This window comes from Lynx canadensis, chromosome A3 (assembly GCF_007474595.2).
Source record: "Lynx canadensis isolate LIC74 chromosome A3, mLynCan4.pri.v2, whole genome shotgun sequence".
NCBI lineage: Eukaryota > Metazoa > Chordata > Mammalia > Carnivora > Felidae > Lynx > Lynx canadensis.
The window spans coordinates 103,295,449-103,321,272 of record NC_044305.1 but is presented as its reverse complement, the minus strand read 5'-3'; the positions used below and the strand labels follow the sequence as shown (position 1 = coordinate 103,321,272).

General features: G+C 49.4%; 1 long non-coding RNA gene across 12 annotated transcripts in view; it reads right to left on the bottom strand.

The window, feature by feature from the left end:
* Window positions 1-25,824, bottom strand: part of LOC115510859 — a 170,372-nt gene that overhangs the window by 41,470 nt on the left and 103,078 nt on the right. For 9 of the 12 annotated variants that reach the window (XR_003967863.1, XR_003967865.1, XR_003967869.1 and 6 more), the window contains one exon: window positions 8,680-8,787. This is a non-coding gene — a long non-coding RNA (uncharacterized LOC115510859). Of the gene's footprint in view, window positions 1-1,882; window positions 2,237-7,905; window positions 8,199-8,232; window positions 8,598-8,679; window positions 8,788-25,824 lie in introns of those variants that run through there. The other 3 variants (XR_003967873.1, XR_003967867.1, XR_003967866.1) reach the window with 3 other exon arrangements.

Here is a 25,824-nt window from a genome sequence, read left to right as displayed (position 1 = left end):
AAAACAAAACTCCGTAATTCACCCTTCTTGCCCCACCCCAGTTAAAAACGAGCTCTCCTGACACAGGACCCCAAGAAGGCGGGGGGCGCCCCTCCTGCCAGGGACACAGCACTGTGGCTCTGAACTCTGACACGGGGTCACCACACCCAAGTTTCTGGCCCCAGAGTCCTGTCTTTTGAATCACAGCGGTTGCGGGTGACATCCTGGTGCAAGCCCCTGGTATGCTCGGCCTTGGCATCGGGCTGCTTGGCTCCTGGGACGGGGACGCCGATAGTGTGGCAGAGGGGGCTGGCAGGAGCAAGTGTCCAGCTGTCACTCTGTGAAGGATGGGTGTCATCTTGGCACCCAAGGGCCTGGCCGGCTGCCCGTGAATGTTTGGAGGGAACTCTCCGGTGGGAGGCGCTCCTGGCCCTTCTGGAAGGGTGTGCGTCTCGCTAGGCCCTCCCCTGGGCCTGACGGGAGGCTGGCTGTCAGACGGGTGCGAGTGCAGACAATTTGAGGGGAGGCTGGTCACTCCTACAAGCCACCAGGCAGAGAGACTGCTCTGAGCTGACAGCAGGCCAAGTGAGAGGCCCAGGGCAACATCCCCGTGGATGGGCCTCCCTGCGCGCGCGTGTGTGGGTGCATGCGTGAATGCCATGAATGTACACGCGTGGGTGTGCCCGTGTGTGTGCCAGGACCGCACAGACACCTGACACACGCAGGCATCCCCCTGGAGTCGTTCCCATCTGCTCCGTGGTCTGACTAGAATCGCCTTCCCAAACTGGTCTGCGTCTTGCACTTTTTCCACAGAGAAAGGGCCAGAGAAATTGGCCCCCTGCCCCGCAGGATCTGAACGTCTGGGTGGGGGCCGCCGGGGCTGTTTCCCTGGGCAGAGACGCTGCCTGGAGGGCTATGCCGCTGACCTGTCAGGAGACAGGGAAACAGTTGTTTCCTGCATCTTTGATGTGGGGCCCCCGACGGGCGCAGCCTGGACATTGTTTTGTGCCCACTTCCTTGGCTCGGGAGGAAAGAATTCTGTAGGCCCGTGTGGGGCATAAGCTTGGCTGTCAGCGTGAGGAAAGGGAAAGACGCGCGAGGACTTTCTGAAAGGAAGAAGGAGAGACAGAGACAGAGTAGGAGGGAGGGATTATAAACATGGACGGGAGGGGTGGGATTTGGGAGAGGCAGGGAGGGAATGGTGTGCAAGCCCACACCTGACTGTCTCTTACGAAATCACTTGCACGCCGCTGATGGGAATGAGCCCAAGTCCCACTGCCCAGGGCTCCTCTGTGTCTGGCGTGGCTGGATCTTAGAATCTCCAATAACCACTTCCGGTCAGCCTCAAGGAGCCGGTCGAGGTGGCCGAAAGGGTCCCCCTCACAATGGTGATGGTGCTTGTGGTGGCTCCGGAGAACCTCTGTCACTCGCTGACTCCATAGGGACCTCAGGGAAATGACCTCCTTTCCTCGGCCTTCCCCTCCCCATGTAAAAGGCATGTTGGACACTGACTGATAGAGTGGGCTATTAAACTATTTATCTGGCGGGGGGAGTGGGGGTGGGTGGGTAGGAAGAAGAATCTGGAAGCCGAAGCCAGAGTGTGTATTGAACGTGAAAATGTACGGTGGCATGGAGAGGACTTTTTCCCCCAAAGCCAGAATGTTGCCACAGTCTGCAGCCAGCAGAAAGGGGGTCAGTGAGTGCACGACTGGCCTGTCCCTGTGAAGGCACGTGCGTGGCGGCCCATGTGGACGTGTGCGTGTGTCTGCGTGCGTTGGGGGTGAACGGGTGCCCGGAAGGAGCCCCGAGCCGTGTATGGAAAGTAAAAGTAGTGAACGCTCAGCTTAAGCAATCGTTTTCCTCCTGGGGGCTAAAATTCACGGGCACTTAGCCAACAGCCACATTAGGATAAGAAATGTAATCTGTTTATATTAAGTTTGCAAATACATCTCATTGGTGCAGTGGGCGTGCAGTGCGCCATAACCTGCCGTGACGCTGGCCTTGGCTTGGGGTCCATGGCCAGCACACCGGAGCTAACGGGCTAGAGTTTGCAAGGCCCAGCCTAACCGCTCGCCTCCTTCTCAGTCATCCACTTCCCTCTGGGGTGGAGAAACACATTCCCGAAGACGACAGCTGGAGTGTCTGAGAGCCAACAGAAACTGCTGCTTCTTCCCTTCGCGGGAGCCACCACTGCCGGAGCAAACACTGGAAGTGACCTCGTCAGGTCAGAAGGCACTCCGTCCCACCGTCCTGGTCCCTGCAAATGGTCTCCGATGAGGTTCTGGGCTCTGCGAGGCCTCCCTGCTTCTGGACAAGCTCTGGGCTGCCCTTGCCATGTAGCCCGGTGTCGTCCTCCAGTCATGGAAAGTTTCTGGGTCGTAGTGCCTGCCACTTTCCCGAGTACTAGCAAATAAAATCAACAGCCAGCACCTACTTGCCATCTCCTGTGGCCTGGCACAGCCCACACATTTCATGGACAGTGCCTCGCTGTACCCATTGGGAAGCTTCCAAGGAGATACCGTCATCCTCCTGCTGTACAGATGTGAAAACAGAAGCTTGGAGGGCTTTGACAACTTGCCCGAACTCCTGCCATCAGTGGGATTAGTGTGGAGTCTGGGTTTGAACCCAGGTTTCTCCAATTCTGGAATCCCAGCTCCCTCCATGAAACGCCACGGGTTGCCTCCCCAGGTATCCCCTGCAACCACGCAGGTCTGCTGTTCACCCACGCCTCTCCTGGAAACGTTCGCTAGCTTTTTTCCAGGTCCTTCCTTCTGACCTCTGCAAACTCATTTCCCCAAAGGGCCCTCATTCCCTCCAACCGGAATTCCATCAACAATAAAATGTGGGGGCTAAAAAGCAAGAGAATGAGAATCACACAGACGCAGCTGAGAATTCTGCTGTCGACTCACGCTGACCTTGCTCAAGTAACTCAGCTTCCCTGCTTCTAGTTCCCCGTCTGTGAGAATAGAGAGCACTAACCTACTGCCTGCTCCACGCGGTGGGTGTGACAGCTAAACGAGATAAAGCGTAAACAGCTCCCTGGCCAGTGTTTTCACAGCTCTGCTGAGGGTGTGTGTGGTGGCAAATGTGATAAGGTGGGCAGATGCTCCAGCCGAGTGTTACATCATCCCCATCTACTGACTTCTCCCGCCCCAGGATGGTGTCTGAGAAGACTGAGCAGGGAGCTCGGACTTCCATCTGCAGAGTTCACAAGCTTCTCTACACTGTCATCATGGGGTTGGGAGGGGGGAGCCTGGACATTCACCCCCGCCTGGCAGAGACCAGGCTCTCCTCCGTTTCCCCACTGGAGTGGCATCAGAGGAAGCTCTCTCCACCTTCAGTGGTAACCAGGCCCTGTGGGGAATATCAGTGGGGCACTCTGACCTTCTGCTTGAGGGAGCTATCCGTGGTGGCCCCGAGGGGAGCCAGAATGTGTGTCTCCATCCAGCAGTGAGGTAGAGACCTCTTCTTACTTTTACCTGTGTGTCAACAGATGCCAAGTAGGGAACGTGGATTTCCACGTCCACCTGGCAGGAACAACACAATTCACTGTTAACCAATCCCTTTCCCTACCGGGGCAATGCCAGAGGAAGCCATTTAACACAGACGATTGCACTAATATCCAGGGTCTCGTAACATAATATTTGAAATTTTCAGTTTCAGTAGAAAATTGTGCACCATACCAAGAACAGGATGATCTCAGACTGAAAGAAAACAACCAGTAAATGCTAATCCCAAGATGACAGAGATGTTAGAATGATCGGACAGACATTTTAAAGCAACCACCATAAAAATGCTTCAAAGAACAATGACAAGTACTCTTGAAACAAATGAAAAATTAGGAAGTCATTTAGCAAGAAAGTCAAAATATAAAGAAGAACCAAATGGAAGTTTTAGAACTGAAAAATACAGTAACCAAAACAACAACAATAAAACCCGCATCAAGGGAGGCACTCACAAGGGGAACCGAGGGGACACAGCGAACTGGAAGACGGGACATTGTTACATATCCATTCTGAACAACAGAGAGAAGAAAATGGGCTGGAAAAAAGGGAACAGAGCCTCAGGGATATGTGGTGCTATAACAAAAGATCTAACTTCCGTGACATTGGAGTTCTGGAAGGAGAAGAAAAGAGGGCAGAACTGAAAAAGTGTTCGTTAAGTAATGGCTTAAAACTTTCTGAATTTGGCAAAAAGCACAAAGCCACAGATTTAAGAAGCCAAGCGAATCTCAAACAGGATAAACCCAAAGAAATCCATATCAAGGCACATCACACTCAAACTTCTGAAAAACAAAGAGAAATATGTATATATTGGAAACAGAAAGAAATGACACTCCACCTAAAGGGGAAACATTTTTGACTGATGGATAATTGTTGCTAGAACATAGAGGCCAGAGTATCGAAGAAGTGTTGAAAGAAAAAAAATGGCCAACTCAAAATCCTATCTCCAGCTGAAAGGTCCTTTCTAGTGGAAAGATCCTTCCGGAATGAAAGGGAAATCAAAGCAGTCTCAGAAAAACTAAGAATATTTGTCACCAGCAGACATATGGAATAAGAATGGACAAAAGAATATTTCTCAACAGAAGGGAAACGATAAAAGAAAGACTATTGGAACATCAGTAAGGAAGAAAGAACATAATAAGCAAAAATATTGGTAATATTGGTCATTACAAGAGACTTTCATTTTCCTCTTGAGTTTTCAAGATTATACTGATGATTGAGGCAAAAACTAACACTGTCTAATGTGATTCTAAAAGTATGTAGAAGAAATATTTGAGACAATGAGCTGTATCACTAACAGAGATGGTAAAGGGACGTAAAGAGAGGTCAATGTTCCCCACTTCACTCAAATTTGGAAAATGATGACACTAGTAAACTGTGGTATGTCTCACACGATACAAAAAAATGATTTGATAATATCCAGCAAATATTCCTGATAAAAACTCTTAGCAAACGAAGAATAGATGGGAACTTCCTCAACCTGATAAAGGACGTTTACTAAAAACTTACCACTGACATCATTCTTTTGTTTGTTTGTTTTCAGTGGGCTCCATGCCCAACGTGGGGCTTGAATTCACAATCCAGAGATCAAGAGTCAGATGCTCTACTGAGTAAGCCAGACAGGCACCCCTATAGTTAATATCATTCTTAATGATGAAAGACTGAATACTTTCCCTCCTGAGATCAGAAATTCTCACAGATTCTATTCCACATTGTACTGAAGATTCTATCTAGTGTAATATGGCAAGAAATAGAAATCCAGAGATCCACATTGGAAATAGAAAAGGAAAGCTGTTTTTATTGGAAGGTGACACAGAGTCTACATAGAAAAACCCATAGAACTAAAAAGCCACTAGAACTAAAAAAGTGACTTTAGTAAAGATACAGGATACAGGAGTAATTCACAAAAATCACTTGCATTTCTGTGTATTTGCGGTGAACCATTGGAAATTGAAATTTTAAAAGTACTACTTACAGTAACATCAAAAAGTATAAATTAGAGTGAAAATGACAAAAGGTGGACAAGACCTACACATTAAAAATTATAAAACATTGCTGATAAAAATGAAAGAGACCCGAAATAGGTAGAGAGATACTATGTTCATGGGTCAGAAGGCTCAATGTTTTTATGGTATAAATTTTCACCAAATTGATCTATAAAGTCAATGCAATTCTGGGCAAAATCTCAGCAAACTTGTAGAAATTGACAAACTTCTTCTAAAACTCATACGGAAATGCAAAGGACTTAGAATAGTCAAAACAACTTTGCAAAGGAGGAACAAAGTTGGAGAACTAACACTGTGTGATTTCAAGACTTATTATAAAGTGACAATAATCAGGACAGTGGAGTGACCGTAAGTACCAATATCAATGGAACGTCAGAATTAAGACTAAACAGACCCACTTGTGCATGAACAACTGATTTTTGACAAAAGTGCAAACAGGGCAGGGAGGGAGAAATGGTAGTCTTTTCAACAAATGCTGGAGGAACACTGGGATATCCAGAGGCAAAAAAGATGAACTTCAACCCATACCTCATACCATTGACAAATATTAACTCAAAAAATGGGTCATCATAGGTTGAAATACCCACAGCTTCCAGAGGAAAATAGAAGAAAATCTTTGAGACTTGGGCTAGGCAAAGATTTCATAGGTATAGCAAAAGCATAACACATAAAAGAAAAAAAATGGATTTTTTTTTTTTTTTTTTTTTTTTTTTTTTTTTTTTTAGACAGAGAGAGACAGAGCATGAACAGGGGAGGGGCAGAGAGAGAGGGAGACACAGAATCTGAAACAGGCTCCAGGCTCTGAGCAGTCAGCACAGAGCCCGACGCGGGGCTTGAACTCACGGACTGCGAGATCACGACCTGAGCCGAAGTCGGACGCCCAACCGACCGAGCCACCCAGGTGCCCCAAAATGGATTTTTTAGACTCCTTCAAAATTAAAAACAAAAGTCATTGTTAAGAAAATGAAAAGATAAGCTACCATTGGGGAGCAAGCATGTGCAAATCATATATTTAATAAGGGGCTTGTATTCATTATACATAAAGAACTCCCAAAACTCAATAATAAGAAATCAAGCAACCCAATTAAAAAACGGACAAAATATTTCAACAGATATATCACCAAAATCTATGAATTATAAACAAGTAAATGAAAAGGTGCTCATCGTTATTAGCCATTAGAGAGATGCAAATCAATATCACGAAATATCACTGTGCAACTATTAGGATGACTACAATAAAAAGGACTGACCATAATGGGCGTTATGAGAATGTGGAGGAACCGGAACTCTCACACACTGCTAATGGGTTTGTAGAAATGATGGGGCTGTCATTAACCAAATCTTGCCAAACCCCGTTGAAGGAATCACGGCTTCATTTCTTCCCTATCCAGTTTGCTTTGCACAGGGCCCCTGTAAAGCCAGCTTTCCAATGTCCCACAAGGTCACCTTCCGCAGTAGTGACGTTTCCCCTTCAAGTGAACTGGGGTGGATCTACCTTAGAAACACTCTTGCTGGTTTTTTGGGTTTTTTGTTTGTTTGTTTGTTTGTTTATTTGAGGCACCAGAGTGTGAATTAGTATCGTGTGTTCAAAACCCACCAGCCTTCTTTTGGTCTGCTTCTCGGTTGATTTCAGGTGTCTTGAAAGGTGACACGGCGCCGGATAAAAAGAAAGAGAGCAACACAGCAGGCACCATGACCCTCAGCAATCTCTTGTAGACAATTTTTTGAGGGTTGAATACAACTCTGGGCGTGAGTCAGCTGCCGAGCGAGTGCGTTTCTGTCTGCTTGTGTCTCTCTGCCTTTGCAGTCAGAGGAAGGGCCCGGGCTCAGGCCAGGAAGAATCTGCTCTAAGCTGATAAACCCAAAGCCCATGTGCCAGGAACCCTGTGGTTTTCTGTCTTTGTAAGTTTTCCCCGCGAGGCCTGGGAGGAGAGGACACTCTCTAGGAGGAGGTACTTCCCCGCAAAGCATCGGCCTGAATACCGCCCAGGGGAGCAGTTTGCACACATCCGGACTGTGAGAGCTGCGCACCCAGGGCTGTGCGCTCCATTTCACGGGCTCCGGGCTCCGAGCTCCGGACCGGGGTTTTCTCCGTTAAATGTGTGAACTGTAAAGTCCCGTGCCTTCTGGGGATGGGCGGAGGGAGGCAGCCTCTGAGCTGGAGTGGGAGAGGGACCCGCGTGCGGTCCCGTGAGGGTCCGACCCCTCCGAGACTGGGCGCAGCTTTCGCAGTGACCGTGGCCGGAGAGCCCCAGACCCTGACAAAGCCAGCCTGCTCTCTCCGCTTTGCCGCCTTTTACTTTTCCTAAAACAGTTCTGGGGAGTTTCAACATTCTGAAAATGGCCAGCAAAACTCTCTAGAGCTGAGCTCAAATCAATCAACGCGAAGAAAACGTGCGGATTGGGTTTTTTTTTTCTTTTTTTCTTTTTTGTTTTAACCCATTGTGGGTGTGTAAACGGAGCTGTCAGTCTGGAAGCCCCCCAGGAGCCCGGCGTGAGTCCGCAGAGCTGGGTATTTTTAGTCTGCTCTCTCTCTCAGATTCCAGCTGGTGGACCCTGAGCGAGCTCTTGTGGGGCTCCTGGCGCAAGTGGCTTTGCGGAACCTGATGATGCAACCGCAAGGTGGGCTTAGCTCATGCAGCGCACAGAGCGGTAGCCCCAGAAGCTCCGAGACAAGCAGATAATACGCAGAAACTCTGTCCAATTTCACCTTTTAAAAAAAAAAGAAAGAAAGAAAGACCTCTCAACAGGTCCGGACGCCCGTGTGTGTGTGTGTGTGTGTGTGTGTGTGTGTGTAGCAATCTACTAGTAAAAATTAAAATCATCACATTGTGTCACAGGAGGGCAGCGTATTTTGCTTTTCTTTGGCAATGATCCATGATTGAGCTACTGATTAAAATATACCCTATGAAGTATACATGTGTTCTGTGGAATGTCTCCCTAAGTATTTGCTGACTTGCCTCTGAATTACACGCCTGGTGAAGCGGACCCTGGCCGGAGGGGATCGCTTCTCCTTCATGCAGGTGCTTTCGGCTCCCCTCTCTCAGGCTGGGATTTGGGCTGCTTTGGGCTTTGTCTTTTGTTCTGGCCCCTGAGCCCAGCACAGGATCTAGAACAGGGAGGCTGTCATTCACATCCACTGGGGGCCCCTTCCTGGTCATCTGTCAGGGGGACAATAATGCTAGTCTTACCCTCCTGAGAGTCTCCTTTCCAGATCGAGTTCATGAAGGATGGGAGAGCTGCTGGAGGCTGCACACTTCAGCCGAGTCCTTTTGCTTTCTGCTCCTTACTTCGCCCATCTGTGAGATCAAGGAAAAGGTACAAATTTAGCAGTAATGATTCAGTTATTTTACTTAAAAAAAAAAGTTGGAGCCATCGTTACAAAACAGAATTAACATTTGTTAATTGTGGGATGGGGGTACTCAGGTGTTTGATAGATCATTCTCTGTTTTTCTGTATCTTTCAAAGTCCTTTGGTCCGATAAACGAAGAGGAAAGAAAAATTTTTAAAGGATTTGTATGAAATCTGGTTTCCTCCAGATGGATACTCTCTGGTTCTGTGTACAGGGAAATGCTCAGTAAACCCCAGAGTCCTGAGACTCTAAGGAGAGGCATTAATATTATTCATCACATTTCTGTTCTATACACTGCTCCAGGAATTTACTGATACCCAGCACTAGGCTTCACCCCTACCCACACTCTCTGCTGTGTAAGACAGCCAGCCGTTTGCTCACTAAGCTGTTTTACCTTTCTGGTGGGATAGGAGTTGTCTAGTTGAAGGCATGGGAGTCCAGAATGATGGCACTTAGAATGTTCTGATTCCGTTTCATCCAACCCTCTCCCCTCCCCCGGAACCACCTGCAACCCCAACCTATACCAAACAGAAGCATATACCTGTAGGAACACTAACTCCTATCTGCAGTCACTAAACATTTGTCTCATATAATGAAATCCCAGCTTTTGGGGGCTTAACCAAAACACGTTGCCGGAGAAAATGCACATTGACATCTCCACTCCTCTAACTTAAAAACAGCCAAACTAAAATAAGTAACAACAACAACAAAAAGTTGTTTCCCACACATTTGCCCTGCTCTTACCACCAGTCTTCAGCCTGAAATAATTTCATGCTTGAGTTATTAACTTATGAAAATAGGCACAAAAGGGGAAAAATGTGAACAGGTCCTCAGCTATATTATTAGTCATTGCTACAGCTGAGTGCATTCCGGCACAAAGGCGTGTTATTCTGCCTGAGTACCTCAGTTTTGAACAAAATGTAGCTCACTAATGGGTTATGCCTCATATACCTTTTTGTAACCATTAGGTTGCCATTCTCTGTAATCTACCCCGTTTTTCATTACGGGTATGTTCGTTAGGCAGGTGTGCGCACAAGTGCCCGTGTATGTGTGTGTGCGAGTGCACGCGCACACACACACGCACACAACACACAAATCCCCTTTTGTCTGTGACTGAAAAGAAAGGTCACGGGCTGAGCTGGCAGTCGTTTTGGGGAAACCACTGTCTTGATAAATGCTAATTATCATTGATTATGATAGTTGATCGTTATCATTGATTATAATGTTTAGAAATCAGGGCTGTGGATGGATGTGAAATGTGGATTCTGACAAACTGGTGGATTGGGGGGTAGGAACATGAGTAAAAGAAGGGAACCCAGGAGCATTCTGGAGAAGACGGAGGTAGAGCGGGGGAGCCTGACCTGTCTTGCCTCAGTCTCTGTTTGTCAGGGGCAGTGCTGGTCTGAAAACATTCCGGGCTGGGCTCACTTGCCAAGTGTTCTCAGGTTTCCAGGCAGTAGCCCCCTTTATGGAAGTTTCTGGCTTGCGCTCAGAGATGTTGCCCCAAACCAGTTTGAGTCACATGAATAAAAGAGCCAAGTTTGGACCTACTGACTTTTGCTTCTGTAAAGCACAGAATTGGTTATAGAAATAAAGGCCTTTGGATCTTAACTTCTGGATAGACAAAAATGCAATAAAAGTAGCAGGCAAGAAAATAATCAGGAGAAAGAAATATAGAAGGGAAATAGAAGAAGCTTAGAGAAGATCAAGGTCCTTCACAGGCAAGTATGGTTCATTAGAGCTGTCTCCTAAACAGACCAGAGGTCTGCATGGGGCTGGAGATCCCAGAAACAGGGCCCCCCCAGCCCCCACCAATTCTCAGCCAATAAGAGAAGCCCCAGGCACCTTCCCCCTTGATTAGGACAATGGGATTCTCCACCTGACACTTGCCTGGCCAGGAGGGACACTAATTGGGAACCAAATGTGGTCCTTTAACCCCTTTGAAGTGTTCACGAATGCTTTGATTTTGTTCTTTCCTCCTCATTAAGACAAACGGGGTTCTACTTTGCCCTGAAAAAATCTGATCTCACCTCCCAAGCCAGCTGCTCATCTTCCAGCTCCTGTGAGGCAAGCTCTGCAAGGGGGGGTCCCCTCCTGTCAGGTGACAGAAATGGCCACCTTACCAAAGATCCCTCTGGCCGGGCTCTGTCTCGGGGGTCAGCAGATCACACTGCATTCAGAGCCCAGGATGCATCACCGCGGGGTCTCCACTCATGTCAAAACCACAAAGGGGTTTGTGGTAACTCTCAACCCAGAATGTCCCGTTAGATACCAGGCAACACAGACGTGATGAGGTTCCCAGATGCTGTGCCTTGTGGAGGCAATCAGGCTGGAGAGAACTCCAGGAAGACAGAGCCTCCCCCCCCCCCCGCCTCCCCAAAGATCTAGAATCTTGAAAGATTATGAAGCTAGCTTTGCCTTCGCCCTTCTTTTACTGGTGACACACGGGGGCAAAGAGGTGGCAGAACTGGACCTAGAAATGATATTGCTTCTCCCAGCTGGCACTGAACCCCTGAGTCTCATCCGCCATAACACCCCCCCCATGCCAAGACCGCCTTCCCTTCTCCCAGTGCAGGGGCAAAGTCAGCGCAAGGGAAACCTGCAGAATGGAGGCAACTGGAGCCCCGTGGTCTACTCAGAGACCATGAACGTGGGACATGCACCTTCACCTCTCCCCCCACAGTGCCAGCCACAGGGGAAACATAGGCCACCGCAACAGAGCTCTGCTCCAGAGGCATGCGCTGAGAAAGAGGCCCCAGTGCCCAGTGGGGACACCTCTGGAGATGGCTGTAGGCTGTGGTGGAGTCCTGGGAGGCTGGATGAACTCTGTCAGGTGGGAAATGGGAAGGTGGAGAGAAGAGTGGTTGTTGTTGCCATTGTTGTTGTTTAGAGAGATAGAGAGAGAATGTGCTAGTGGGTGGGGGAGAGGAGCGGGGGCGGGGGGGGGCGGGAGGGAGAACCCAAGCAGGCTGAATGCTCAGCGCAGAGCCCGACATGGAGTTTGATCTCGTGACCCTGGGATCATGACCTGAGCCCCAATCAGGAGTCCGACGCTCAACCGACTGAGCCACCCGGGTGCCACGAGAAAAATGTTCTTAAGAGCAGAAATTCAAACCTGGGAAAGCATCACCCATCTTATCTCGTTCTGTCACAGATATAATCTCCACAGCCAACAGGCCCAAAGTCCTGCTACGTGTGTGTTTATTTCCTTGGATCCCCACAGATCTCCATCTGCGAGATCAGCATCTGAATTAGACCCTCTCCCCCTTGTTTTCATTTTTACCGTCTTTATCACTTTAAGTGTTTAGCTCAGGAGCCTTAGTAAGTACATGAACATTGTTTTACAACAGATCTTAGATCTTATTCATCTTGCAAAACGGAAACTTGACCCATTAAACAGTCACTCCCCGTTCTCCCCTCCGTGCAGCTCCCGACAACCACCGGTCTACTTTCTGTCTCCGTGACTTTGATGACTCTAGGTACCCCATGTATATGGAATCACATAGGATTTGCCCTTTTGTGACTTGCTCATTTCTTCAGGTTTCATATATCTTGTAGCAGGTGACAGATTTTCCTTCTTTTTTAGGCTGAATAATATTCCATTGTATGTAAACACCACCTTTGGCTTATACAGCCGCGTGTTGAAGGACCCTTGGGTCGTTTCCACCTTTTGCCTCTTGTGAATAACACTACTGTGAACATGAGTGTGCAAATACCCCTTTGAGATCTTGCTTTCAATTCTTTTGGCAATATACCCAGAAGAGGAATTGTTGGATCATATGGTAGTTCTATTTTTAATCTTTTGAGGAACCTCCATGCTGTTTTTCACAGCAGCTGAACCATTTCACATTCCCACCCACAATCTAGGAGGGTTCCAATTTCTCTACATCCTCACCAACACTTGTTATTTTCTATTGATATGTATATATACATATATGCCCCCCTGAGTGGGTATAAGGTGATATCTTCTTGTAGTTTTCATTTGCTTTTCCCTAAGGCTTAGTGATATTGACTATCTTTTCATATGCTTGTTAGCCATTTGTATCTCATCTTTGGAGAGACATCTATCCAAATCCTTTGCCTTTTTTTTTTTTAAGTTTATTTGTTTCTTTATCTTTTTTTTTTTTATTTTTTTTTCAATGTTTATTTATTTTTGGGACAGAGAGAGACAGAGCATGAACGGGGGAGGGGCAGAGAGAGAGGGAGACACAGAATCGGAAACAGGCTCCAGGCTCTGAGCCATCAGCCCAGAGCCTGACGCGGGGCTCGAACTCACGGACCGCGAGATCGTGACCTGGCTGAAGTCGGACGCTTAACCGACTGCGCCACCCAGGCGCCCCTGTTTCTTTATCTTTTAATGTTTATTGATTTTTGAGTGAGAGACCGAGCATGAGTGGGGGAGGGGCAGAGAGAGAGGGAGACACAGAATCCGAAGCAGGCTCCCGGCTCTGAGCTGTCAGCACGGAGCCCGACGCGGGGCTCGAACTCACGAACTGGGAGGTCACGGCCTGAGCTGAAATCAGGAGTCAGATGCTTAACTGACTGAGCCACCCAGGCGCCGCTCCCTTTGCTTATTTTGAAATCGGATTATTTTGTTGCTGTTGAGTTGTAGGAGTTTTTTAATACACCCCTCCTTTTTTTGTTTTTAGCTGAAAAAAACTGAAGGATCGAAGAGGTGGGTAACTTACTTGCATGTGCTGTGAGTCGCCCCCGCGGTGGGGAGGGCTGGCCCCAGGTGGCAGCTAGAGCAAGCTGTGGGCCCGTCCTCCCAGCCACATGGTCTCGCAGCCAACACTGCCCGTCAAATGCACACCCTGTGTTCACAGCCTTGTGTGCCAAATTGCTGTTTGGAAACGAACAGCAAACACTGGCTGCGGGGAACTCAGAAGCGTGTAATATCCACTTTAATGACGGTTCCACTCTCTTGTTTTCCCCTCCTCTGAGGAAGCGCAGAGAGAAAAGGCCGTTCATGGAAAAATACATTTAAACGGATCAGTGCCGGGCAGCCCTTTGCACATCTGTTCTTAACAGGTTTCAGCTGAAACTACTGAAAATATACATAGATCTGTTTGCGTGGAACCAGTTAAATCTGATAAGATTACAATTTGGAGGGTAACTCTGGATTTGGTCGGGGGGGGGGGGAAGAAAAAACCCTCCACACTTGGTCTCCGCACACGCTCCTAATATTTTACCACAGATGTTGTTGAGGGAATCGGATTTGCTGCAAATTAAAAAGATCTAAATTATTTGAGATTAGTTACAAACAAACTCAAGATGTCCCGACCGCCTTTCTGCACACAATTCCCGCCTCCCCTCCAATCTGGGCCGAGTCCTTTGTTATCAGAGCGGAGACCACAGCTGGGAAATCACTTGTTTCTGAGTAATTCCGTCCTCACTCCCTGCATCAGTCGGTTTAGGGAGAAGATGGTAGGCAGTCTGTTCACACACTGAATGCCCAGTTGTCTTCCCCTGGAGGACACCAGTGGCCCCCAAGGACATGCAGATAGCAGGGAGGCAGGACAGAATTACACAGGTGCTGTGCTCTTTCCCAAGACTTTCTTACATCGCACCAGAACCACCTTTTGAGGTCATCCCATTACAGAGATGAGAAAACTGAGGCTCTAGGATGATCTGCTCAGGACCACACCAACAGTAAAGAAAGAGGTGCTGTGAAGCTAGAAGCTGTGAGTTTTCCTCTCATCTAAATGTCCCATGGTGAGGGGAAGGGGGCATCTGGGTGGCTCAGTCGGTTGAGCAGCCGACTTTGGATTAGGTCATGATCTTGAGGTGCATGAGTTCGAGCCCCATGTCAGGCTCTGTGCTGACAGCTCAGAGCCTGGAGCCTGCTTTGGGTTCTCTCTCTGCTCCTTCCCTGCTCACACTCTGTCTCTGTCTCTCTCCAAAATAAATAAACATTAAAAAAAAAATGTCCCATGGGGCAAGGCCACAACTCAGATACCCACAGGGCCCAGCAGAAATGGAAGGAGCCAGGGGCCGTGCACAGCTACGAAGCAGCTTTAGCAGATTGATACTGGGGCAAAGGGGAGGGGGAAGAGTGAAGATATCGTGGGTGCAGATCTCCTGGATTTGGTAAAGAAAGCCAGAAATCACCAGGTTTTTACCTGTAGGCTCAGGTATTGAAGTCAAACACCCGCCTGCTGTTGTTTGGGATCCCATTACAGGGATGCCTCCAGAGGCATCTGAGTAGTGACTTGGGGGTCTGACTATCAGGATCCTTGTCTCCTGGTACAGGAGGTGCGGTCACAGGCAAGGAGCGCCACAGCTCAGCACCCTGGTCCCTGTATCCCTTCTTCTTCTTCTTCTTCTTCTTCTTCTTCTAAATTTTTAAGTGTTTATTTGTTTTTGGGAGAGAGAGAGAGAGAGAGAGAGAGATGGAGCAAGGGAGGGGCAGAGAGAGAGAAGCAGAATCCAACAGAATCAGACGGGATCCGAAGCAGGTTCCAGGCTCTGGGCTGTCAGCACAGAGCCTGACGAGCAGCTCGAACTCACGAACCGTGAGACCATGACCTGAGCCGAAATCAAGAGTTGGATGCCTAACCGACTGAGCCACCCAGGCACCCCCACCCCCCACCCCGTGTCCTTTCTAAAGCCTTTTCTGATAACTTTGTGGGAATCCTCCCTTGATTCTAGCACGCTGTGAACTGCGTTCATCTATAACCATTGATCTAATCATTTATCTCCAAACGACGACATCAGTCTATAAAATGCACCACAGGACACGAGAATCGCAGTCACATGGCCTCAGAAACAATCAGCCCAAATTGACATCTGACAACATCCCCCCACGGCACCCCCAGGGGCTGGGGCTGTGATTGGTAAGGTTTTCATTCCTGATGGACCCCACGCTGTGAAAATGCACCTATTTTTGTTCATTGAAACTCATTTTTTTTTAATAAGCAGCCCAGTGGAAAACAATCGTGAATGGCAGCTTCATTACATGTGGATTTTTAGAACAAAGAAAATATTGCTCACACCCTATGACCTGTTCAATGATACTGAATTTTAATTAAAAAAATGTTACATGTTAAATTGATGACAAGGAAAGGGCGACACTACGGCTATAAAAGAAATCAGGAAGGCAAATCCTGGTGGACAGATTGTCTCAGTGATCTAGTCAATGTTACTTCATGTTTGTCTTCTTTGTCTCTCTCTGTTTTTCCATTTGAAAATTTCTGTTCTAAGCGAGTGGGGACATGTTCCAAACTCTATAGACTTCGAGTGGGGAGGCTGGTGGGACCAGAGGGGGGTACGAGAAGGGGGGGACTTAATTTGCTCTCTGGGGGCCTCCCACATGGTCTTGTGCAATGGATTGGTTGTTGTCCTAGAGGGCCTCCTCCAAGTGGCTGCTGTCCCAGGCCACCATGGAAAAACCCTTTGAAAGGGCCAGTTTTGGGTCATCTTAGCAGGCCTGATAACTAAGAATGAATTATTTTGAAGGGATAGATTAAATGGTGTACAGATGGCCCACTGGACGTTCAGGCCAACCTGGGTGTCACCAATTATAAGAGAATTTTCTTCCGAGCCGATGCAACACTGGAATGGAAAATCCAGGGGCTGAAAGTATGTCACCGTACTGGGTTTTCAGAAAGGCCGACAGGAGCAAGCAAAGGTGGTCAGCTTCTTCTCCGCATGGGCTTCCAAGACATGACGTGTCAGTTTGTGACCTAAAGCCTCATGAAAGAGTAGCTATTTGCCCCAAACACAGAGCCCTGAGATCTGCCCATGGTGGAAGATTCACACCCAGCACAGCATGTGCAGGAAGGAAGCAACTTCCCTCAGGCTGCTGGGAGAAGCGTGGGTCTTGGGGCTGGGTCAGGGAGGGGAGGGGGCGGGCAGCAGCCCCACAGCTCGGGAGCTTGAGTGTCTCGTTCCTCCCGAGAGAATAGGTGTGCAGGCGTGCAGAGTTAACCCCCAGCTAGAACAGTGCCTTGACCCTCGCTGAGGAAGACTAGAATGATTCAGGGTCTAGGGTCCCAACCACGGGCACAGAATAGCAAATACAAAGGCCCTAGGACTGGCGGGGCGAGTGCAGAGTGGGCGAACCACAGCTGTAGCACAGCTGGGGTGGGGGATACTGGCCATGCACGGTGGGGGGGGGGGGGGGGGGAATCCTGTTCTAAGAACACCCGGAAGCCACTCTCACGTCCCAAGCAGGAGAAGGATGTGGCTTGGTTTTACATTTCCCGAAGATCATGCTAGCTTCTGTCTGGATCAGAGTCTAGAAGGGTAGGAGGCTGGGCTGTGGGCCAGGTGGGAAGCCATGGGACAGGAGACTGAGGGACTGCATTTCACAGGTCGGACCAGCACAGCATGGGGAGGAGGGTGAGGAGGGGGAGGCGGGTGAGGGACGCTTGGGTCCTTGGAGGAGACATCTAACCCCTGGTTTCCATACTGGGAAAAGGCCTCAATAACCCCCAGCTCTCGGAGGGGTTGTGAAGGTTAAAAGTGGTGCCTGACCCACAACAGGTACCCAAGACTGCGTTCCCATTGTCCCCTTAGTCCCCACGAACACAGCAGACGGCGATCTTTAGCAAGGCTACTTCTGACCCTCGTCCTCAGTAAAGTGGGAAGTAGGGCCTGGGCTGGAAGGGGTGACAGGGCGGGGTCGGGTTGTCCTTTCTGAGAAATCATGTGCCGATCCACAAACAAAATGGCGATGCAACAAACTTCCATGTTCTTGAAAACGTTTTGATGCTTACAAAAAGAAACGATCGCCGTCGTGCAGCCCGACGTGCCTGTGGCCCAGAGTACAACAGGTGAGCCAGACCAGTGACTGCCCTTCGGGCCAGGATCCCTGTGTCCATCCCCAGCACTCACACCTGGCGTAGCAGGGGTGGGGAGCGGTTCAAGGTAGCACAGTTCCCACTTGCACGCCAAACGCGCACTTCTGGGCTCACACCGTGCCTGGCACACAGTGCTTGTAAAGTTTATTAACAGGGTCATCCAGCCCGACCCCGCGGGGTCTTCCTATGGCTGGGAAGGCTCCCTAGAGGAGGAGGGGCATCTGGGCTGTGTGAAAGATGGGAGGAAGGGGGCCCGATGGGGCCGGGCTCCCTGCTCAGGGTACAGCCTAGAGAAGGACACATGACCGGTTTTCTCTGAGCCAGCACATTTTCCATTCTAAATATAGCCCAAGATGACCCAAGACATCTTCCCCCTCACAAGGAGACTCAAGGTTCTGTATTTTCCCGCGTTTCTGTGACTTCTGAAAGAAGTGAACAGCGAGAGCTGAGGCTTTTACCTCCCATCGCCTGATCCCATGGACCCTGGGTCCTAAGGAGCGATGTCCACCCGCCCTTGAGAGGAGCGCGTGGCCTGGGTGAGGAGCTCTCTTTGGTCCCCAACATTTAGTAGCTACCAAAATATTTTGCCAGCCCTCTCCCTCCAGCAGAGTGAAACAGGGCTTCTATCCACCTAGGCAGGGTCACTCGTCACGTAGGCCGCAAATGAGAAGCTTTCCGCCACCCTTGTGTTCATCCACCCCAGCGTCTCAGAAGTGAGGCCCAGCCTCATGAGTTTTAATTGGACAACAGATTCCTACTTCCCCTAGGAACCTTGCAGCAACATCAAGATGGACCTTTTATCACATTTCTGGAAGGTACAGGATACAAGCCTTTTGGAAAGAGGCACAGGGCTGACTCGTGGCTCCGAGGGCCCTCTCTGCTTGTTTGCAAAGGGGGGCAGGGGATAGTTTTCTGTATCTGAGTGGGGATCTGCTAATTGCTGCACAAGCACTTCTGGGGAAGTTCAAGTTTCCAAAGGCCTGCGGTTAACTCCGACGGTGCCAGCCAGCGCTTCCCGAACAGGGCGCTTGAGGGCATTGGTGGAGGGGCCTTCCGGGAGACACAAATTGCAGTGGGTATCTCCAAAGGGTTAATGACCAAAGAGTGAGGACGGTCATGTTAAGTTATATATAGCAAACAGTGAGCAAAGCAGGCCAGAGGAAAAAAAGATACAAAAAAAAAACCCCATGGGTATGCTCCCCTCCCCCCTCTGGCAACCCCCCCCACTCCTGCAACATGGATACGCTCCCCTCCCCCCTCTGGCAACCCCCCCCCCCCACACACACACACTCCTGCAACAACACTATATATACAGACCGCAGATTGGGGCATAGTTAAATTTGGCACACTGAGACTACAGCAAAGAAAGAAAACATATCAAGTTACGCGGAGCCCTATTCAGATTTGGGCCTGGGCCTCACCCGCACAATGCTGGGCAGAGGAGAACAAGGCCGCTCGGTGTGTTGTCGAAAAGCGCACCGGGCCAGCTTTGCTTTCCTTTCAGTCATTTGCTGGCCCAGCCCTGGGCAACAGGTTAAGTCCCTGCCCCACAGGTGGAGACAGATAAAACAAACCCAAATGGTGTCATGGGCTGCAGGAAACCTTTCTTTCAAAACTTGATCCATCTCCAGAGAGGAAACACGCAAGGACTTTGCTCTGGACAGTAATCTGTTTTCTTAGGGCAGCTGGGAGGGACCTGGTGGCCAGGGTAAATAGGCAAAGCGGCCGTGGCGGGGTTTTGGCAGGCAGGGCTGCAAGGGCAGTGTGAAAAGACCCCTTCCTACACTCTGTTCCCAACCAAGAGTAAGCTGTCAATCTCATAGGGTGAAGGTGCTCTGGAAAAAGCCAGCGGAGAGAGAGGGAGGCCCTCCCGCCAGGGAGAAAGCTAAGCCACAGGTGCATGCTGGGATCTCCTCCCCCTCCTGGTCCTCCCCCTCCTCCCCCTCCCCCTCCCCCTCCTTTCCTCCTTCTCCTCCTCCTCCTCCTTTTCCTCCCCCTCCGGGCAGGTTCACCTGGCCAGAACCCAGCCCGCAAGTCGCTCCCCTCAGAGCTCACTGAGCGGGGAGAGAGCAGGCCGGGACCTCTGAAATGCAACCCGGGTGGGTTTCAGTCTCCGCGTTGAGCAGCTGGACGGGCAGGCCGGCGGCAGGCAGACTGCCAGCAAAGACTGGCTGAGTCTCTGCTGTATGCGAAACGGGCTCGGGGAGGGTCAGACATGCTTTAGTCATCAGACATTGTCCCTGTCAGCAGGCGCTAGGACTCCCGGAGGAGATGACACAGCCACCGGCTGGCACTTGTCGGCTCGGGCTGCACCGCACATCAGCGGTCATGACAACGCTCCCCGCGTCCCCAGGTCTGTGGGTCTTTCCAAAGCCGTGCCATGGGGTCCCCCTGTTGGGGCTTCACCTGACCTTAGGTGGGCAGAGCCGGGCAGGGCAGAGCATTGCCGCCATTTTGCGGGGGAAGGAACTGAGGCACCATGAGGAGGCCGCATCTCGCCTGGGTGGGCACAAAGAACAGACCCTTACCCGGGCCCTCCTGTAGGCATACGTGAGGGGTGGTCGGCACAGGACGGTGGTTCTCACTTCATGTGCCAGAATCTCGGGGTCATCCTCTACCTGGTGTAACCCACTCTCCTCAAGGTGGGCTTGGGTGTCCTGTCCCAGCCCCAGCCCCAGCCCCAGCCCCAGCCCCAGCCCCAGAAGGGGGTGGGTGTCCGGTGATCTCGGTTCACGCCGGGCCCTGCCACGGACCTGACCCCAGTCTCCACCTGCAACACAGGGACAGTGGCGCCAAGCCCGTCCAGAGCTGCTCCAGAGAGTGAGGGACCCAGCACGGCATCTCTCTCCCTGCCTGTGGCTTGACGGGCCCGCGCTCTTGGCTCCCTGGGCAGAAAAGATACGGTAAGAGGTTGAATTGTGTCTTCCTGAATGTCACGTGTTGGAGTCCTAACCCCCGGTACCTCAGAACGTGACCTCGTTTGGAACTGGGGCCGCTGTAGATGTAGTCAGTAAGATGAGGTCATACCGCATTAGGGGAGGCCCCTAGTCCAGCATGACTGGTGTCTTTATAAAATTTAAAGGGGAAATTTGGATAGAAACACACACACACAGGGAGAACACCACGTGGACACGAAGGCAGAGATCAAGTTGTCGCGTCAATGAGCCACAGAATGCCACAGATTGCCACCCAGCCCCAGAAGCCGGGGGAGAGAGCTCTGGACCAGATTCTCCCTCACGGTCCTCAGAAGGGACCAACCCCGCTGAGCCCTTGATCTCGGATTTCTGGCCTCCAGAACTGTGAGACGGTACCGTTGTTGATACTTTGCTATGACGGCCCTAGCAGACACAGATGACGAAAAGGCCAAGGTATCTCTGGTTAGTTTACCTAGAAAATGGGTTTTGAAGCCCCTTCCAGCCTTACAGACATTTATTCTATGCGTCGTTGTCCGAACAAAGAGTGAAACAGTGCAATTGCAAGAATGCTCCATGAGAGCTCCGTTCCAGAAAAATCCCGCCGGCAAAAAGAAGGGAAGTCCCCTTTCTCTTCTCAAAATCCTAAACCTCCTTTGTTGTCAACAGAAATCATACACTGCGTAATTCTCCCAAAATGACCCCAAGGCAAGAGAACCTCTCTTTTCCAACCAAGTGCAGGGCCGACCCTCTTGCTAACTTCCTGGCCATCCCAACTAGTTTTCAGGAGAAAACTCACTGAAAAACTCAGTCGCATGACTATGATGATGAATGCCAGCCAGTCAGGAGCTTGAAGGGTTAGCTCGCTCGGGTAGGGAATTAGGTCACACGGAGCATCGGCCAACACTCTGCCTTCTGCCCTGACCAGATATGTAGTCCTGACTGTGAAACATCTCCCCACCCCCTTGGCAGGAACTTCTCCTGGCGTGGCAGCACCGGTACCCCTGTGCCTTTGGCCTCCCTCCCTGGTGGCGTGGAGCCCAGAGACGCCAACATCCTCTCGGACTAAGGAAGCCCTTCCAGAACTTGCCACCAGCCCCGGAATCCTGGCTGCTCCCCCAGTGATGGAGCATTGGACGTGGTGGCTCTCAGGGCTGAATTCCGGAGTGCTAACGTGGACCAGGAAGTAAGGCTTATGAGACTTGGTCTTCGAGTGCCCTCCTTTCTCCCTTGCTTTACACCTGAATTTGGCCTCCTACTCTACATCTGCCCGCCAAATGCCTCTTTTAGCCTCACTGTTACCCCGCGGCGTCCCATTGTTTATACAAGTTATTTCTCCTCCGCCAAGAATTTCTTAGTACATCAATTAGAACGTAGGATTTTGAGAGATTCGTGCTGTCATCCTTCCCCCCACTCCTGCACTTTAGTGATTTGCATGGAGAAGTTACTCAGTCCAGATTTGTTGAAGGTGGATTCAACCTGAATGTCTTCTGTTCATCCACTCTTGTTATCTGTTTTGGTCCCAAATCCTTTCCCCGTGTGGTTCCCGAGTTCCTCCCGCTTCAGGGTTTGGTCTCCTCTAGGGATGCTGGTATCTCCTAATTTAGACCGAATCTACAGGAGTGTTCACTGTAGCTGATTTCCCATCAACTCGGAGGAAAAGAACTCATACATTTTTAGGGCTGAAAGATTCTCCAGAAAGTATTTAGTCCATTTCTTAATAAGAGGCCAGGTAACTCGTCCGGGGTCAACTGGTTATGTACGCGACAGAAGAGAGAAGCCAAATGTCCTGGTTTGATGTTAGGCCATTGGTCGTGTGGATGAAGACATCATCTGTATGGCTGGTGTAGGGTGAGTGGGGGCGTCACATCGTATCTGTTCTGGAAGTTTCCTCCGTTGGCTCCTGGGCATTTCAGCTGAACTTTAACAGCTTCCAAGGGAGTTTAGACACCTTCATCATGTCTGCTCCACAGGGGCTGCGTGGGGGCAGCTGGAAGACGGACCCACTCCCAACACAACTAGGTCACACGGACGGTGTTCCTAGCAGCAGAGATGGAACGGTCTCCTGTTCCATCTCGCAAATCCACAGATATGACTGACAGGGAGTGTTTTCCACTTAGAGTCATGCAGATCTCAGAGGTGGGTCTGTTTCCAACCACTGAGGAAGCATAAAGCAAAACAGTCTTGTCGGCATAGACATATGCCTCATTGTTTTCAATCTGAACACATGTTTTACATCAAGAGAAGGGCTTGTGGTCGGGGTAGGGGGAGCTGAAGGGAGATTCAAAGGTTCTTCAGCACTCAAAGATCTCAACCTCTTCAAAGTTTCAACCCTCAGAGCTCTTACGACGTTTCATCCCACTCAGCAGAGACGCTTCCCTGCCCACACTCTCAGGTGCATGCGCGGGGACTCGAGTGTGGTCCAGAAGGACAGAGAAAGGTAACAGGATGGTCACCTCACTGCAGATATTTTCCCCAGAGGATGTCATTTCTCCGTTGGGATTTGATGAGCTCCCTAAGGCACATTCACGTGCAGAGAGCAGGTGATATCTGGCTGCTAGAGAGGCCGCATCAAGCCATGGCGGTCATGGGTACCACGAGCTCACCCCGGAGGGGAATAAGCACCTTCTATCTGGGACGCCGGGCAGGTGGGTGCTGGCCAGAACCAGTGTCAGGGACAACAGGTTGATCAAGAGAAAAGGGAAGGGTTTGCATTCAGTTATCATCACTTTCTAGCCTCAGGGTTCTCCAACCCCAAGTTGGAGATAATAATAACTTCCTTCCATGATATTTTTGGGGTTCACCAAATGCGATCATTACCTGTGAAAGTGCTTGGCACAGAGAGATGAGGGGCAGTGCCCTCGACAGGAAGGAATTCCGGCACCCACGCCAGCTCCTGGCTGTCTTCTTTCTGAGATGACTGTTTCTAAGGGGAAGGAGGAGCAAGATGATGCCTCCAACCTGCAGGTCACGTCCAGGCAAGTCAAGTTGGAGTGTTAGAGTACCACTTACACTGGGCCCCAAGCGGTTTGTCGTCAGAGGGCCCCGTGGGAAACAGAGTGGCAGGGTGATGGGGTGGGGCCAGGAGAGCCCAGCATGAGTCTTGGGGTCACTGCTCGCACTCTTGCTACTTTGGATGGGTTCTTTGCCTCCTTGGCCGTCTATAAATTGGCCTGTCTATAAATTGGAGCAGACTGAACACAGCATAGGGTCGTGCCAAGGCTCCTGCAGAATGATCCGGGAAGACAGCTGGAAATGACAAGGTGCTGAAACATGTGTGATGGTGTTGTTGTTCTTAAAGGAAGGGAGAAAGGAGGGAGAGCATGAGAAGTGCGGGGGAAGGGATTAGCCTCTATTTAAATTTTTTTTTTTAATTTTAAAATAGTTTTAAGTTTCCAGAAGAGTTGAAAAAAGGGTCTGAAGAGTTCCCACATACAGCACATCCAGTTTCTCCTACGGTCCAGCTCCTATATTAGGATGGAACATCTGTCCTGTTTTATAACCAATATTGATAACACTATTGTTAACTAAAGTCTATACTTTCTTCATACTTCGTTTGTTTTGACCAAATGTCCTTCCACTCTAGCGTTCCATCCAGGATCCCACATTACATTTCGTTGTCAGGTCCCCTTTAGGCTCCAGTTGGCTGGGGCAGTTTCTCTGATTTTCTTTGTTTTTAATGACCCTGACGGTTTTCAGGAATACTGGTCAGGCGTTTTGTAGAATGTCCCTACACTGGGGTTTGTCTGGTGTTTCCTCATGATTAGGGTAGGATTGGGGATTTCTGGGAGGAAGACACAGAGGTAAAGTGCCATTCTCATCGCATCATATCAAGAGTACAGACATCTACATGACTTATCACTCTTGATGTTGACCCTGACGTCTGGCTGAGGTAGTGTGTATATGTGTTGAGTTTCTTTTTCTCCCTTCTCATACTTGATTCTTTTTTTTAAGTTTATTTATTTATTTTGAGACAGCTGTCAGTGCAGAGCCCCACATAGGGCTCAAACTCACGATCCACAAGATCGTGATCTGAACGGAAGTCAAGAGTTGGACGCTTAACGGACTGAGCCACCCACGCTGCCCATAGTGTAGACCTTGAAAGGGAACCACTGCGCACTCCACGCTCAACGAATGGGGAGCTCTGCTCCACCTTCTTGGGGGAGGAGTAGTTACCTCGATTATTTGAAATTGTACCCCGTGGGAGAGCTGTCTATTCTCCCCCACTCGTGTATTCATGTGATCAGTACAGAATATTTCATATTCATATGTATCAGTATGAATCATGCATATTTGTTTTATACTTGTGTTATTTATAATCTAGTACTACTTTATTATACTCAGATTATACCAGTTTGGGTCACTGAGAGCTCTTTCAAATGGCTGCTGGGTTCCTTTGACACACCCCCACCATCGTGCGTTGTCGTTTGTTTGTTTTTCTGAGCACTTTCTCACTTTCTGACATTACGAGATGCTCCAGGATCACCTTGTATATTCCCTGCCCATCCTAAAGTCGGCCATTTCTTCAAGATGTCCTAATTCCTTTTATCAGAGAGTGATCCTAACATCTGAAATCTGGGCACCAGATGCTCTCATTGCGACAAGGGTGTCATTTCTTGTATGCTCTGTTAGCTAACAGATGTGTTTACGCATGTAAACATGTAAATATGTGTTCACACCAACCTGTATCTACAGATATTTTGTACGCATCCCTCTGTGTCTGTATTAGGCTAGACGTGAGTTCTTACTGACGTCTCCAATGCTAATCCCTGGCCACGTGAATCATTCCAGCCTCCCCACTTTGTTTGCCTGTGTCCTGTCACTCCAACAGTGAGGACCTTGGCTCCCGCCATCGGCCATCCATCTACTTCAGTTTTCGGTTCCAAAATTCACAATGGGTGGCTTCAGAATCATTAACGTGTGTCCCATGGGAAACAACTTTATCAGTCAGAATACAGTGTTATGTATAATTCCTTTTGCTTTTGGTTTTACAATTTCCGCTCATTTCCAGTAGTACTTGGGTCAGCACCTTTTATGCCCATCCATTCAGTGGAGGGATTTCCTGTATTTGTATTACCGTTAGATTTATTTATTTGTTTATTTATTTTTGGTCAGACTCAGCAGTCCATCCCAGAATCCCCCAGCCTCTTGAATAATTTTTAAAAATTTGCATGCATTTGAAAATTTCCTGAGACGAAAACCCGGACGACTGATTTTAGCTCTTTATTTTTTTCTAAGACATGCGTTTCACACTATACATTTCCACTG